Source organism: Equus quagga, chromosome 9 (assembly GCF_021613505.1).
Source record: "Equus quagga isolate Etosha38 chromosome 9, UCLA_HA_Equagga_1.0, whole genome shotgun sequence".
NCBI lineage: Eukaryota > Metazoa > Chordata > Mammalia > Perissodactyla > Equidae > Equus > Equus quagga.
The window spans coordinates 64,147,637-64,162,271 of NC_060275.1; positions in this window are offsets into that span (position 1 = coordinate 64,147,637).

Here is a 14,635-nt window from a genome sequence, read left to right on the forward strand (position 1 = left end):
GACAGTTGTTTAAAGTCTTTCTCTAGTAAGTTTTATACTTATGTTCTACAGGGATGGCTTCTGAATATTTATTTTTCTTTTGAGTGGATTATATTTCTCTCTTTTTTGTATGCTTTGTGATTATTTTCTTAAAATATTGGGCATGTGAAAAACACCCATGTTACGTAGTGTTTGTAGACTGTTTCTGTGCCAGAGAAGTCTTTCACTAATTACCTGAGCCTTGGTTCTGAGCCTCAGAATCAGCCTGATGAGAAAGCTTAAGGTCCTATGGGTCTTTTCTCAGCATGCACCTTACCTGGACCTGTGTGTGCCTTTTTAGATTTTCCCATATACACAACTTGTTTTAAATTTCTTAATTTTCCAAAGATTTCTCTCCTTATGGCCTTTGGGGTTTGTTGTATTTCCCCACTCATAATCTCTTACCTCAGTCATCCGTGATTCAATCTCCCTGCAATCTTTTAATAGAGTCTGCTGCTCTTCCTTACCTGATATCCCAGTTAGGGAATCTTCAAGTAGCCCCCAACAGTTCAGACAATTGCAAATAATATCTGTTTCAGTGCCTCCAGAAAACAGGAGGGAATTTGAAACTGGACTGCTGCCTCAGATGGTCTACTGTATGATTTCTCCTATAGTCTTTTGCCCCAGGTATTTCCACATTGGTCTACCTCCAGTTTTCATGAGTAGTGACAGATATTTCTTCCTCCTAAGATCTGAGTTAGAGAGAACAGAAACCAGTTCTTCAGGTGGCCCCAAGACAAACTAGAGTGTTGAAAGTAAGGTCTGGTTACTTTCTCTGGTGTGAGAGAGGGAATTGGGAACTGGGCTGGCACCTCCTCTATGCCAAGACCATGCCGCTTCGGGAGGAGGGTATGGGCCAAGTATGAACAAAATGGCCATGGAATTTCTTACCCTTTTGAATGTAACATTTTGTAGATTGGGCGTTTGCTTGTTTCTTGTATGCTTTTGGCTAGTTTCCAGACCTCCAATCTTTCTGCTGTTTTTAGATGTCTCCATGGGGGATTAAGAGCCTGGAACTTCCTGGTCTGCTTTTTTGCTACTGTCACTCCAAACCAATCACTTTTTGAAAACTTGAAGAAATGATTAAAATTATGTCACTTTAGTAGATGTGAAGGCTAGATGACTTACAATTTGTTCTTAACAAAAATGAAAAAAACAAATATTCCTTAGGTAAATTTGTTTTTTGAAGGGTAGCAAGAAAAGAGAAGAATGCTACCCAGTTCTTATATTTATTATAAACTTATGTACAGAGTTCATTGACCTCCTGGCCTTCCAAGGACACTGAGCCTGGACCCTATGTGAAGGAATGTGTCTGGGCTCAGGGCCAAACATGGCCACTTTGGCCATCACTCTAAGGCACAAGTTACAAAGGATACTTCCTGCATCATGTTCCTTGTCTAGTCTGGCCACCCGGATGGACATCTGACTAGACTTTAGAAATATCCCATCTGTGGGAACAAGCAGAAATAACTCAAAGTATCCAAATGTCTGAAACCCTGAGTCAGAACCCAGAGAAACCTTAGGATAAAAGAGAGTCACAGGCATGGAACAATTGGGAGTCTCACTGAGGAAGGGATGCTTTGCCGCAGACCCAGACAATTGGCACTCCTACCCGCCGTACAAAGTCTTGGGACTTCCCCGGCTGACTGTGGTGTGGATGTTGTAAGCACTGATTTGTTGTTCCCTTTTATCCCTGCTGTTTGCTCTGTTTCTCTTTAACAATAAACTTTGATTGCTTAAACAACCATGTAGCCTTGGCAGTACCTGTCATTCCTTGCTCTTTGTGGCTGCAGACAACAACTTAACACACAATTACACAGTAGAATATTATAAACCCATATCATTATGAACATATATACAAAAATCCACAAAACATAACAAATACTATTCAGTTATATAATAATGAGAAAAAAACCCCACAAAAACCTTGTCATAACACATTAAGGATTATAGCAGTGTATTTCAGTGTCAGAATTTCTTTTTAAAAATTATTTCACTGATTTTAACTTTTCCTTCAATTTCCACAATTGTACACACGTACACATACTAACACCATCATAAGAAAATACAGACTATTTCCATTTCCCCAGAATATTCTCTAAAGACCCTTCATATTAAATTCGCTCATTTTCTTCTGACAAATTAATATATATAGTTGTACATACTATAATATTCGTGTTATTCAATAATGCAATATTCATGTATTATATAAATTATTTCTCTTTTGGATAATATAATGAACATGCACAATAATACAATATTTATACATGTGTGTATATATATGTATGTTATGGACATTTTGATTGACATTCTTATGAATATGGCTGCTTCTTGACATTTGCACAGATTTTTTTGTACACATAAGTTTATATTTGTCTTAGGTAAATACCTATAAATGGAATTGGTCCAACATAGGAGGGTTGCATAAACCACATATGAGTGTATCACTTACTTTACATCCTTGGAAATATTTACGTTTTCCAGTGCCTTTTTTCTTTTTAGACTTCTAAGGCATGGCAAAGAGTAATATGCACTTTCCAATGACTAATGCTCTTGAACACCTTTCATTTACTTATTGACCATCCACAGACATGTCTTCTTTTATAATCTGCTCAATTTTTAATTGAATTGCTTCCCTTTTTGTTCTTGATATTTAGGGATTCTTTATATAATTTGCATAAGACTCCTTTGTCATGTATATGTACAGTGAGTACTTTCTCCTTAGTCTGCTGATTGCCTATTCAGTTATTTCATGAGGTCTTTTGAATTTTAAATTTTCATTAATTTTTTCTATTATCCTTTTTTCTTTTGTGATTAGTTCTTTTTGTGTCCTAAGAAAGCTTTGCCAATTTCAATTTGTAATTTTTATTAGAAGTCTTACAATTTTAGCTTTTAGATTTAGATGTATAATCCATCTTGAAATAATTTTTATGTGTGGAGTATGGTTACATTGAAGGTTTATTTTTTAATATGGCCATTCTGTTTCTTCGTTGAATTGATTTAGAGCCTCAGAATTCTTTTAATATAATACATCATATTTCCAGATTATCTGAGAGAAGAGTGTAGGGCAGACAAATGTGTTGAATAAATTCAAATTGACTTTATGACATTAAAAAAGAAAACAATCTCTTAGTAAAGTAAGAGTAGAAGCAAACTTCCTTAAACAAATTAAAAAGTCTCTCTCTCTGCATATATGCACACACACACACTTATGTATACATATATATATGATATGTAATATAAGGATAATAAATAATATAAACATATATAACATAAACATAAAATGTGATATAAAATGATATGTGATATAAACAGTATATCCAATTTGGACAGTTTTTTGGGTTTTCTTGCTAATGATTTATTTTTATTTTTTAAATTATTTTATTGAAGTCATATTGGCTTATAACATCGTGTAAATTTCAGGTCTACATTATTATACATCAGTTTCTGTATAGACTTCATTGTATTCACCACCAATACTCTAGTTTTCATCCATCACCATACATATGTGCCACTTTACCCTTTCAGTCTCTCACCCTCTTCCCCTCTGGTAACCACTAATTTTTTTCCTCATCTATGTGTTTATCTTCCACATATGAGTGAAATCAAATGGTGTTTGTTTTTCTCTATCTGCTATTTTGCTTCACAGAGTACCCTCAGGGTCCATCCATGTTGTCACAAATGGCATGATTTTGTCTTTTTATGGCTGCATAATATTCCATTGTATATACATATACGCTATCTTCTTCATCCATTCATCCATTGATGGGCACTTGGGCTTCTTCCATTTCTTGGCTATCATGAATAGTGTTGTGATGAACAGAGGAGGGCATAAATCTTTCTGAATTATGTATTTCATGGAATTTGGATAAATATCAATAGTGGGAGAGCTAGATCATATGGTATTTCTATTTTTAATTTTTCAAGAAATCTCCATACTGTTTTCCATAGTGGCTGCACCAGTTTGCATTCCAATCAGCAATGCATGAGGGTTCCCTTTTCTCCACATCCTCTCCACGCTTGTTAACTCTTATCTTGTTAATTATAGTCATTATGATGGGTGAGGGATGGTATTTCACTGTAGTTTTGATTTGCATTTTCCTAATAATTAATGACATTAAGCATCTTTTCGTGTGTCTGATGCCCACCCAAATATCCTCTTTGGAAAATATGTGTTCATATCCTTTGCCCATTTTTTAAATTGGGTTTTCATTTTTTTTTGAGGAGGATCAGCCCTGAGCAAACTACTGCCAGTCCTCTTCTTTTTGCTGAGTAAGTCTGGCCCTGAGCTAACATCCATGCCCATCTTCCTCTACTTTATATGTGGGACACCTACCACAGCATGGTGTGCCAAAGGGTGCCATGTCCGCACCCGGATCTGAACCAGAGAACCCCAGGCCGCCGAGAAGTGGAATGTGTGAACTTAACCACTGTGCCACCAGGCAGGCCCCCTGGGTTTTCATTTTTTATTGTTGACTTGTACAAGTTCTTTATATATTTTGGAAATTAACCCCTTGTCAGATATATTATTTGCAAATATTTTCTCCCAATTGGTGGGTCATCATTTCATTATGTTGATAGCTTCCTTTGCCATAGAGATGCTTTTTAGTTTGATGTAGTCCCATTTGTTTATTTTTTCTTTTGTTTCCCTTGCCTGAGTAGACGAGATATTTAAAAAAAATACTGCTGAGACCATGTCAAAGAGTGTACTGTATATATTTCTTCTTGTAGTTTTATGGCTTCAGATCTCACATTCAAATCTTTAATCCACTTTGAGTTAATTTTTCTGTCTGGTGTGAGATAATGATCTTTCATTCTTTTGCATGTGGTTGTCCAGTTTTCCCAACACTATTTAAGAAACTTTTCTTCCTCCATTGTGTGTCCTTCACTCCTTTCTCAAAGATTAGCTGTCCACAGATGTGTGATTTTATTTCTGGGTACTCAATTCTGCTTCATTAATCTCTGTGTCTGTTTTTCTGCCAGTACTGTGCTGTTTTGATTATTACAGCTTTGTAGCATCCTTTAAAATTATGAGAAAAACTTTGGTGTCTCTAGTTTTGTCTTTTTTCCTCAGGATTCCTTTGGCTATTGGGATTCTTTCTTCGTTCTGTATAAATTTTAAGATTCTTCATTCTATTTCTGTGAAGAATGTCATTGGAATTCTGGTTGGGATTGCATTGAATCTATAGATTGCTTTAAGTAATACAGACATTTGAACTATGTTTATTCTTCTAATCTATTATCAAGGAAAATCTTTCCTTTTTTTTCATCTTCTCTGGCATCTTTCAATAATGTCTTATAGTTTTCAATGTATAGGTCTTTCACTTCCTTGGTTAAATTTATTCCTAAGTATTTATTCCTTGTTTGCAATCATAAATGGTATTGTATTCTTGATTTCTCTGTTTGTTAGTACATTATTAAGTATAGAAATGCTACTGATTTTAATATGTTGATCTGATATGGTGCAACTTTACTGTATTCATTGATTATTTCTAACAGGTTTTTTTGGTGGATTCTTTAGGATATTCTATATAGAGAATCATATCATACATAGTGACAGTTTATTTTGTGTCTCTCAAAACTTTCATTGTTTATTTATTTATTTATTTTTTTAGAGTTTTCAATTGACTTTTTTTTATTACTGTTATGATAGATTACAACCGTGTGAGAATTCAGTTGTACATTATTGTTAGTCATGTTGTGAGTACACCACTTCCCCCTTCATAGTGACAGTTTTACTTCTTCCTTTCCAATTTGCATAAGTTTTATTCATTTTTTTTTTCCTAATTTCTCTGGCTAAAACTTTCAGTACTCTGGTGAATCATGGTGCAGAGAGTGGGCATGCTTGTCCCTTTCTCAGAGCAGTAGCTTTCAGGTTTTCACCTTTAAGTATGATGTGGCTTGTAGGTTTGTCATATAAAGTCTTTATTATATTGAGGTATTTTCCTTCTATACCCATTTTATTGAAAATTTTTATCATAAACGAATGTTAGATTATGTCAAATACGTTTTCTGCTTGTTGAGATGATCATGTGATTTTATTCTTCATTTTGTTAATGTGGTGTATCACACTGATTGATTTGTAGAAGTTCAATCATCACCGTATCCTTGAAATAAACCCCACTTGATGGTGGTGTATGATCTTTTTAATGTATTGTTGTATTCATTTTGATAACATTTTGTTGAGAATTTTTGCATCTATGTTCATCAGGGAGATTGGCCTGTAGTTTTCCTTTTGTATGTTGTCCTTCTCTGGTTTTGGTATCAGGGTAATGTTGGACTCATAAAGTGAGTTCGGAAACATCCTGTCCTCTTCAATTTTTCAGAATATTTTGAGAAGGGTAGGTATTAAATCTTCTTTGGATGTTTGGTGGAATTCACCAGAGAAGCCATCTGGTCCTGGACATTTGTGTTTTGGGAGGTTTTTGATTGCTGTTTCAATCTTTTCATTTTTGATTGGTCTATTCAGATTATCTAGTTCTTGTTGACCCAATTTGGGGAGATTGCATGATTCTAAGAATTTTATGACTCCAATGTGGAGTTTTTAATAATCCCAATTTAATCCTAAATACCAATTAAAATCAGAATCAAGACAATTATTTGCTTTGAGTCTTTTTACTTAACATTGTAATGAGGTATTAAACAATGTAGTAATACAACCAAAATAAATAGGGTGTACAATATTTGAAATTTTAATAAAATCCCTTATTTATTTGAAGGTGAGATGATTGTCTATATAAAGAATGCGATAAAGTCCATAGGAAATCTTCTAAAACATGAGAAAATCATCCTTCAAATTTAAAATTTATATTATTGCTAATCACTGGAACCTATTTGTCAGTTTATGAACAGATAGCTCACTGAGTAGAAAGCTTAAAAAATATACATTTAAAAATATTTCACTTTAAAAATAACAGGAGATATCCATATTATTATAACATCAGGAAACCTAGAGATATGCATAAAAATGTACGTGCAATTTATTACTGTATTGTTTTGGGGAATAAACCAAATTTATATTAACATAGGAATTGATAAACACACCATGGTAGAAATTTATAAAATAAAACATAATTCCACAATCTAAGTAAATGGTGAGAAACTTCATCTCTCTAAATATATCCACAACATTAAAAATCATTGTGCATAAATATGAGCTTCATAATAGTAGAATGATATATCATATGTTTAAAATACTAAAGTGTTTCAAACAATAGTAAATAATCTTTGAAGATTTATGCAGTTTTTTTTTTTTACAGATTGGCACCTGAGCTAACAACTGTTGCCAATCTCCTCTTTTTTTTTCTGCTTTATCTTCCCAACCTCCCCTGTACATAGTTGTATATCTTAGTTGCAGGTCCTTCCAGTTGTGGGATGTGGGACGCCGCCTCAATGTAGCCTGAAAAGTGGTGCCGTGTCCTCGCCCAGGGTCTGAAACCTGGGCCACTGCAGCAGAGCACGTGAACTTAACCACTCGGCCATGGAACTGGCCCCGATTTATGCAGTTTTATCCAAAAATAGAAGCAGGCATTTTTTTCTTTGTCATGGTTAGTGAAGGAAACTAAACTAGGTTTTTGGTAAAGGAAATTGGAGCTGAACTTTTAAGGGTTACCTCCACCTCATAGCCTCTACTCCAGCATAATTCAGCAATGATCCACCGTGGAAACCTCCTCCACAGGAAAGAAGAGAGTGGATTCTGTAAGACTATTCCAGAGAATGTGGATGCTCTCACTTCCAAAATATTGATTCATGACGACAACTGTAAAATGGAGAAAGGAGTGACCTCTGTTCCAATTCCACATCTCAAATCACTGGAACAGCCATCAAACTGGCCCAATAGCTAACACTTATAGAGGACCAAGGAAGAAATGAAGTCTAAGGAATCATTTTTGTTATATTTCAACTACAAGAATGGTGAAGTGGAGCACGAATAAGAAAATCCATAGTCTTCACCATACAAAGGGATTGACAAATACTGACTTTATGCTACTAGCTACTTCTATAGCAATAGGAGAGGAAAACAAGGATGGAATTAGGAAAGGCAGCACAGGGCTTCATTTCTGTCTTTATTTTATAAAAATATTTTAAAAAGCGTCATAGACAAATATAAAATTTTAAGTAAGATTAACTCAGGTGCCAGGTTTCTAAATATGTGCCATATTATCCATATTCTTATCTACATATTTGACATAGTTCAAGGTATATTAAGCATTTCTTCTTTTTATTAAAATAGTCTGGATTTGAAACACATACTTTGTGTCTCTTGATAAGATTGATAAGATGCTACAAAATTGAGGATAATTGTCTAGGTGGATGCTTGGTAGTTGTAAGACTATCCAAAGTAAATCTCTTGTCATGTATACTTACTGACCCATTATAACCTGAGATGATGGAATACATTCTGTCAGCATATTTCTAAGAGGCAGATTTTTATCATATTTTCTTTATACGTATGCCAGATTTATTAAAATAAATGATATAGTGATTATATTATGAAGTGAAAATTTTCTTTAATATTGGTAACTTAGTCTGATTTCTTTTTCACCTGTGAGTTTGAATTAACCCATTTTGGCTTCATGCCTTTATATTTGGACAGCAGGATAAGTATTTACTGTTAAAAGCTTATTGTATAACTGCTAACTATTTCACACCCAGCATAGACTGACTACAGTTAACAGGGTTGGTGTGCAGTTCAGAGAGAGGACACTTTACTGCTATGAGACTCAGTTCCCCCCCCCCCCCCCCCCCCCCCGCCAGGTGTTACCATGGCAACTGCACAACTTTGTCTCCTTTCAGCTTGCTAATCAAGGGTCATTACAGATCCCTGAGAATGTCCCTCAATTGCTTTAATAGACTAAGGATCCAATTAACCATAGATTCCAAGTGAGAAAGATAAAGTTTTAACTCTTGCTAATTGGGAAACTATTTAACAAGGCTCTGTGGGTGCTTAACTTTACTAAACTTATTAACTCTATTGACCACAATCTCAGAAGTCCCATTTAATGAGCCCCTAAACACTGTTCTTCCAATTAAGGCCTTTCCTTCCATGCTAGGAGCACATAGTTACCTGTGATTAGTGCCTTATTGTCTTCCTTAGTGAAAATCCCATCCCCACTGATTTAAGAGAAAAAAAGTGAATCAAAGATTCTTAGAATTTATCACGACTTCCAGGCAATTGGAAGTGTCCTTCAACTTCTAATTACCAATTTCATTAAAGATAAATTGAGTAACAGAAGACGCTACAATCTCTCTCAATGTATTGTAGAATATATGTAAATAAGAGTATACATATGTAAGGAATTTTATACTAGGTCCAACAAACCTTAGTGATTAGAAAGGATTCACAACTTCTCAAATCTAGAAGGTTGAGGACATGTTCTTTCTAGTTTCTCTTTGCTGCTTAATAATTTAACGTATAAACATTTAAAGAAGCTAAACAAAAACTGCTTAGACAGTTTTTTGGCCACTCATTTTATTCAGTAGTACTACATTCATACAAGAAGAAAAAGGAGGAAGGCTTTCAGACTATTTTATTTCTGAGATCCTCTTTCTCTTTCAAAGGCTATAGTATGTAGCTGACATATTCACTTCACTGGTAGGCATCAGAGTGCTGAGGCATTGTGGACTTAAGACGTGAGGATAATAACCCAAGAACACAGAATCTCAACTTCTGTCTTTGATTCTCCATAGCCACTCACACAGATGGCCTTTCTGAGAGAAGTATGTGTAATGTTCAATGCCAAGAAAAAATTATTCTTTTTAGATACCATGATATTTTGCATTTATTTTTCTCCAATCCCCAATTTAGGCACTTAAAGCTCTGAACCTGGCTGCAGACCTGCTCTCATCACCCTGGGTTCCCTCTATTTCCCTTCTGCCCAAATTCACAGGCAAGCTCAGCATTTCACAGATTCCCCCCTGAGAGTGAGGAAATGTGGCCCCAGGAAGGCCACACCCTGGGAGAAAGTAAAGGAAATCCTCTCCATGGAGACTGAAACTGAAGATTTTTTTTGAAACTTGGCTTCCAGACATCAGCTGCTTCACTAAATCAGTTTATCATGTCACAGTTGTATAGTTTCTTCTCATAATAAAATACAAAATGTGAGGGAATATGCCATGAAAGCACACCTGTGTGATCCTCTTTTATGACATGAGGTGGAGTGAAATGCATTTCTGCCTGCAGCCATGCATTGGTCATAAGTGTCTGGGTACCTCACACATTTCCAGGCAGGATATTTTCTAAAAGAAAATGGTCTGGCCTATCTTCTGTAATGATCATGCTCATCACTTGGAAACAGAATCCAAAAAGATACAGATGGAATTGCAAGGATTTAACCACTTCCCTTGATACATCTAAAGACATATCTTCTAGATTCATGACCCAAGTAATTTCCTAAACTGAGCCAATCTACTGCTCTTCTTTTTTGTTGAAAAGTGAAAATCAGAGGAAAATTGAGTTTTAAGCTACTTTCTAAGCCAATATTTCCATAAACTGTGTTGTATTTCTTATAAACATCTATCCATTTACACGTAGAGCCATAAATAGCTATGTTTTAAGGACTTTGTGGGGATATCAGAAGAGAATTGGCACTACCTTGCTCACTTGTTTTTGAGTCTACATAGCACTCTCTCTCCAGAGCATCTCTGTGTGACAAAACAACATAATTATGGAGTGATGTGTGGAAGGATTCTCTTTTTCCAGCTTGGCATTGTTAAGAAGAATGACCTCAGGAAAATCTCATATACATTTCCTGGAGGTCCTGTGCACAATATTTTTATTGGTAATAAACAGAAGGGGAGTTTTTGGCTCATGTTATTCATGAATTTGGTTTTCCCTCATTATACTGAGTGGTTTTCTCAAAAGAAGTTGTATTAATTTAGACATCCACTATCCATTATGAGATTTTGTTGATTACTAGATAAGTCATGGTATTGTGAGACTTTTATTTTTCTTTTATATTTGGCTGTGGTTGGTGGTATCATTGTTATTTTAATTTTTATTTCCCTGATTTCTGAGGTTGAACAACTTTTCATTCATTTACTTAAAATTTTCATTTCCTCTTTGAGAAATGCTTAAGTGTTTTACTCTTTTGTCATGTGGTTTGTCTGCTTTTACCTTATTTATTTGCTAAAGTTACCTATATATTCAGGAGACTAGGTTTTCAGTCAGTCTCATCCCAATACTGCCTCACCACATACTTGCTCTGCACTTCTCTTGCTTCCTTTCTTGGGCTTTCTTCTTTATACTGAGACAGCAAAAAATCACAGGACATGCTTGGTGTTCATGCACATTCAAGACAGAAATGTGCAATCATGAGATGAGATCCCAAGGATAACCTTTTCCTTTCTCCTGTCTTGGAGGGCTCTCCTATATGAACTTTATATGGATTTGCAGAAAATCACCCTGTGAAATCAAAGCATTATTGACGTGTAGTGGTAGCTGGCTAGGAATGCACATCTCTGTCCTTCTCTGCCTCATCTCTTTTCTCCTTTTACTCCTGGGTGCTAGGATGCTTCTAATTAAGTAGTAGTATCTAAGCCTTTGCCTCAGGATCAGCTTTCTGGTGATCCTGGGACAAGGAACTTTTTAGGAAGAGTGTCCCTGAGGGAAGACTCTGAAGATGCAATTGAAATACCATTGCTGATGGTGAGGGGGGAAGTGATCCCCATGGCATTCAGAGACACTTACCATGTGGCTAAACTGGAGGAGACACAGCTGATATAGGAGAATTTTGGATATATAGTAGCTGTAGCACATGAATGGGATAGGACAATGAAAATTATAGGAATTTGGTAATAACCTGGCTGTTGTTAAAAATCATTGAATATTGAAAAAAGAAGATGCAGAGTTCAGAATATCCAGCTGCCAACTGAAGGCATTCTGAAACAGCAAGAGGGTCACCATGTCAGCTGTGGAGAGATGCTTATCTTCAACCAAAAGTAAGACTGTGCCAAAAACCAGGTCCAGGATTTAATTTTAAGGTATGGAGCTGCATTGGATGCTGGATTCCCATTTCCAATGGATCTTCTGTGGCAAAATCCATAGGGTTTTGATAGGATATGACTCAGACTTGAGAACTGGATAAGTACCATTGAGGAAGACAAGCCTGAAAACCTTTAAAAAAACAACGTTCCTGAACGGCCAAAACATAAAGAGCAGCCCCATCCCCTTTGTCAAAGGAAAACAGTTTCTCTTTGCTTGGAAGCTTATCTAATATCTAACCTGAGACAGCTTGCTCAAACATTAATAACTGTTTTTTTGAAGATACCCATTGTTACTCTTAGCTCTAGACTGACAACAGGGATCAGAGTATAATCTGTATCCCTGGCTCAGGTGTACTGTCAGGAACCCAAGTACCACATGTGACAGTGTTTCTTGACCACATTGGCCTGGCAGGGGCCACAGCACATCTCTTTCTGTTGTTACTGCTGTTGAATTGATTTTGACTTTTCCTGACCCATGTACAGCAGAGCAGAACCCTGCTGATCTTTCCATCATCCTCTCATCTTCTGCCACAAGTCCTTATTTACTCCTTCACCAAGTCCCTGACAACCACTATTAAAGTATTTTTAAATTTAGTTTTTTATTGAGACTTTATTTTTTAGAGCAGTTTCAGGTTCACAGCAAAAGTGAGAGAAAGATACAGACACTCCCATATCCCCCAAACTCAGCACATGCATAGCCTCCCCCAGTATCAACACCTTCACCAGAGTGGTAGATTTGTTATAATTAGTGAATCTACATTAACACATCATAGCCACTCAAAGCCCATACTTTACATTATGGTTCATTCTCAATGTCTTACACCTCTCTCTGGAGGCCAGTAGGGTTTACACTCACAGTGGGCACAGGAGTATAACAAAAGGAGAAGAGTTCTTAATAAGCTAATTCTCAGGACACAATGAAGAAGCAGCAGACTGAAATGTACCCTCAGTCTTTCTGTGAAAGAATCCTATTAGCTTATCCTCATAGCTATGGCCAGAGGGTCAGCCTTCTTTTCTTTTTCATCTTGGCCCTGAGCTAACATCTGTTTCCAATCTTTTTTTTTTTGTCTTTTTGTTCTCCCCAAAGTCCCCCAGTACATAGTTGTATTTTCTAGTTGTGAGTGCCTCTGGTTGTGCTATGTGGAACACCACCTCAGTGTGGCTTGATGAACAATTCCATGTCCTCACTCAGGTACTGAATTGGTGAAACCATGGGCTGCCAAAGCAGAGCTCACAAACTTAACCACTTTGCCATGGGGTCAGCCCTGCAGGATTCTAGTTAAGCAAACTTCTGAGGGCTGACTGCAATCCTCTTCAGAGATCAAATAGCTGGTGTCTGCCATCCTTGTGCTCTTTCTCTGCCAAGATTCAGGACACTAGTTTCTGTAAGAAAGGAGCTGGTCAACACCTGGCACCCTAGCTTTTCTGGTTGCTTCCTAGAAGATGCATCCTTGATTGTATGGCTCCAGTGGCCAGTGGGGCTTGTTTACCCAGGTTCAATGGGACATAGTGAGGAAATAGTTCTTAACTGGCTATCACCCATGGCTCAGGGCAGAGAGAAAGGACAGAATAGACCATTCCCTAGTCTTTCTTTGAAAGAGTCATATTTTCACACATTAAAAGCTGTTGCCTGAGGATCCAGACATCCAGATCCAGCCTAATTCTAGGTGCTGATTGGAATCATCCTATTTTGGACACTTACAGATGTAGGCTAGCTCTCAAGTATGAGTCACTAAAAAATAAAGCATGCTGGAACTGGCCTGGTTGCATAATGTTTAAGTTTGCATGATCTGCTTCAGCAGCCTGGGGTTTGCACGTTTGGATCCTAGGCATGGATGTAGCACCACTTGTCAAGCCATGCTGTGCATCCCACATAAAAATAGACGAAGATTGGCACAGATGTTAGCTCAATGGCAATATTTGTCAAGCAAAAAGAGGAAGATTGGCAGCAGATGTTAGCTCAGGGCCAGTCTTCCTCACACACAAAAAAAGTATGCTGCTTAGAGAATCACAAATGTTTGAGAGACAAACAGGAGCTACAATGGAGTGATAAGGTTCATCTCCTACATGAGGCCATTCCTTCCCACCTGGGAGAGGTGGCTTTTATCTAGTGCATAGAAAACAACTCAGAGTATAAAAGTATGTGAAGAAAAATATGAATATGTTCCAAATAAAAGAGCAAGAGACAACCTCAGAAAAAAATCTTAATGGAATGATGATGTGACTTACCTGATAAAGTGTTCAAAATAACACTATAAAAATGTTCACCAAAGTCAGAAGTACAATGCATAAACAAGAAGAGAATTTCAACAAAAAGACACAAAATATTAGAAACTACTTACCAAAAATCCCAGAGCTGAAGGATATAATAATTGAACTAAAAAGTACAATCAAAGGGTTCAATAGAAGAGTAGATGATTCAGAATAAAAGATGAGCAAACTCAAAGACATTGCAAGAAACTCATTCAGTCAGCACAGCAGAAAAAGGAATGAAACAAGCTGACTTATGGGACAACATCAAGCAAACTAACATTTACATTTTAGGCTACCAAAAGGAGAAGAGAGAGGAAAAAGGTCAGAAAAATCATTTAAAGAAATAATGGCTGAAAACTTCTCTAACTTTAAGAAGAAG